General features: G+C 34.1%; 1 pseudogene; it reads left to right on the forward strand.

Moving 5' to 3' along the window:
- The first annotated feature begins 1,367 nt into the window (after window positions 1–1,367).
- Window positions 1,368–2,305, forward strand: LOC116538772 (annotated as a pseudogene).
- Window positions 2,306–3,869: the final 1,564 nt, after the last annotated feature.

The following is a 3,869-nucleotide window of genomic DNA, read 5'->3' on the forward strand; positions in this document are numbered from 1 at the left end:
ACTATAATAACAGATACATTAATAATAGGTCCATTAAGTATTGGGCATGAGAAACCACCGAGAGTCTGAGTTCAACCACCTTATTTTACCAATGAAGAAATTGAACCCAGAGGGAAAGATAAAGCAGCTATTGGAGATAAAACTGGTTCCAGTACCAATCTGCCATCTTCATTTCAATATTATTTTCAAACATTATGCTGATCCTTTAAAAAAAATTATTTTAGGTTCAGGTGTACATGTGCAGGTTTATTATATAGGTAAATTGGTGATTTGTTATAGAGATTATATTGTGATCTGGTACTAAGCCTAGTACCCAATAGATATTTTTTTTCTGCTCCTCTCCCTTCTCTCTCCCTTCTCCCTCAGGTAGGCCCCAGTGTCTGTTGTTGCCCGCTTTGTGTCCATATGTTTGCCTTAAGTTCATCAAATTCAGAGAAGGATAAAAATCATGGCTATCAATCTGACTTCTCTTGGTTCATATTAAGTAATTAGAGTGACATCCCTAGACTGCAGGCTCCGATTATCACCAGGTCAGTGTTACTTCCATGAATATGAATGTAGGTCTAGTGAAGACTACGGCTGATGTATGAATTATAAAACCTGGTTTATTCAAAGTATATAATTTTATAAAGACAAGTGAGATGTGACATGGGAGGCAAAAGCAGGAAGCAAGATATTTAGATGTCACAAGTACCATTCTCCATTACCTGTAAGAACAGCTTATAGTCTATATAATCCTCCTCCAACCCTAGCTTAAGATCTAATCTATTTTTGCCCATTTTTTAAAATTATACTTTAAGTTTTTTTAATTATACTTCTGTCAGTTTGCTGAGAATGATGGTGGAAACCATCATTCTCAGCAAACTGACACAGGAACAGAAAACCAAACCCTACATGTTCTCACTCATAAGTGGGTGTTGAACAATGAGAGCACATGGACACAGGAGGGAACATCAAATACTGGGGCCTTCCAGGGGGTGGGGGGCCTAGAGGAGGGATAGCAGGGGGTGGGGAGGTTGGGGAAATATAACATTAGGAGAAATACCTAATGTAGATGACAGGGGGATGGGTGCAGCAAACCACAGTGCCACGTGTAAATCTATGTAACAAACCTGCACAATCTGTACATGTACCCCAGAACTTAAAGTATAATTTAAAAAAATGGGCAAAAATAGATTAGATCTTAAGCTAGGGTTGGAGGAGGATTATATAGACTATAAGCTGTTCTTACAGGTAATGGAGAATGGTACCAAATTTCAAAGTCAAAAAAGAATATTAAGAAACCAAAAGAATGTAAAACTTGACAACGTCCACTCTATTAGTGCTCTCTTCTTTCTTCTACAGGCCATCTGAGAACATGTGATATGATGGAGTCCACGGAACTTAAATCAGTCCACAGTATCAGAATTTATTCTGCGGGACTCACCAGGTCCCAGGATATATAGTTTCTTCTCTTTGCACTATTCTCAGTCATCTATGTGGTCACAGTTTCAGATGACCTTTTCATTGTAGTCACAGTGTTTTATATCCAATATTTGAATACCCTATGTACTTTCTCCTTGGGGATCTTTCCTTGGTGGATATGACCCTTATTTTCTTTACTTACCTTGAGATAATTGTGAAGTTGGTTTAAAAAAAAAAAAAAGCAAAAGACAATGTCCTTTGTTGGATGCTTCACTCAGATATTTCTCCTTCACTTACTGGGTGGGGCTGAAATGGTAATGTTGGTCTCTGTAGCTTATCACAGATATATGGCCATTTGTAAGCCCCTACACTACATGACCATCATGAACAAAAAAGTGTATGTTTTGCCAGAATTTCTTAGGTCTTCTTAACCAGAAGCTTCATACACTCTATGATTTGAATTTGCCTTTCACATCAAAGGTCCCAATGTGGTACACAGCATTTTTTTGTGTGATCTCCCTCTGGTTACTAAGCTTGCCTGCATAGATGCACATATTGTACAGATAGTAATTGTTACCAAAAGTGGCATGATCTCCCAGAGCTATTTCATTATTTTCTTATCTCTTACTGTGTAGTCCTCATAACTGCTAGAAACCATTCTTCTACTGGGCAATCCAAAGAAAATTTTACTTTAACCAATTACATCACAGTAGTGATTCTTTCCTTTGGCCTGTGCAACTTCATCTACATCTGGCTGTTAAGCAACCCCTCTGTGGATGAGTTTCTTGCTGTATTTTACACAGTCATCACCCCTATCTTGAATCCAATCATCTACACTCTGAAAGCAATGAAAACATCTATGAGGGAACTAGGGAGAAGTTTTTTAAATTCCAGAGGATAGTTAAATTTTAAAAATAATCTGTTGATAAATTAGGTATTTCTAAGGTTTCTAAGGATTTCCTTAAATATAGTTATTGGATACATAAAGAGTAAGGAAAGAAAAACTCAGCAAGATTATAAAAGTCACATATTCAAGAATATATTTAATGTAATACAAACAATGAATTTATAAATAGTTATGGATTTTAAAATGATATTGACTGTTGTAAAAATTGTCAGACCCACTTGTTCTTCAGAGACTTTGGTAGATACATAAAAATCACTAGATAGCTCAATAAATTAAGAAACAAGTAAAGTCAGTCTTTTCAACAAATGGTGCTGAAACACCTAGATGTCACATTAAATATATATATATCACATATGTTTATATATATCATATATATCTATATCACATATATTTATATATATCATATATATCTATATATATATTTCTATATATCAATATATCTATATATCATACATGTATATCATATATATGATGTCAATTTAAATATATTAAGTGTATATGTATATTTAATGTGACATCTAGGTGTATATATATATATGTGTATGTGTGTGTGTACACACACACACACACACACACATATATATATATACACAGACCACACAGACATTAACTTACAAATAACTCAAAAATGGGTCACAAACCTATATATAAAATAAAAATTATAAAACTCATAGAATACAATATAGTAGGAAATCTATGTGAACTCTGGTATGGTGGTGAGTTTTTATATACAACACTAAAGGCACAATCCATGAAAAATATAATTGGTAAACTGGACTACATTAAAATTAAAATCTGCTTTATTAAAGACAATGTCAAGAGAACCCTGGTCACATTGGCAGAAAGTATTTGCAAACATATGTTTGATTAAGGATGGCTATCTGAAATACACAAAGAAAAATTAAAAATTAAATACAATAGTCTAGGTAAAGAATTTATGACTAGGATCTTAAAAGCACAAGCAATAAAAACAAAAGTAGACAAATGAGAATAAAACTAAAAAGCTTCTGCACAGCAAAAGAAATAATCAACAGTGTGAACTGACAACTTGCAGAATGAGAAAAATATTTTCAAACTATGCATCTGGATATCCAGAATTTACAAGGAACTCAAACAACAGCAACAACAAAACAAATAACCCCATTAAAAAGTCACAAAGGACACGGATAGACATTTTTCACAAGAAGATATACAAATGGCCAACAAGCATATAAGAAATACTCAACATCATTAATCATCAGATAAACCCAAATTAAAACCACAATGAGATGTTATGTTACACCAGTCAGAATAGCATTCATTAAGAAGACATAAAATAACAGACATTGATGAGGATGTGGGGAAAAGTGAATGCTCCTACACCGTTGGCGGGAACGTAAATTAGTACTACCTCTATGGAAAGCAGTATGGAAATTTCTTAAATAACTAGAAACAGAACTACCATAAGATCCAGTAATCCCACTACTGGGTGCCTACCCAGAGGAAAAGAAATCATTATACCAAAAGATACCTATACTCTTATGTTTATCACAGAACTATTCACAAAAGCAAAGATATG

Source organism: Sapajus apella, unplaced genomic scaffold, assembly GCF_009761245.1.
Source record: "Sapajus apella isolate SASKATOON/1434 unplaced genomic scaffold, GSC_monkey_1.0 scaffold122, whole genome shotgun sequence".
Lineage (NCBI taxonomy): Eukaryota > Metazoa > Chordata > Mammalia > Primates > Cebidae > Sapajus > Sapajus apella.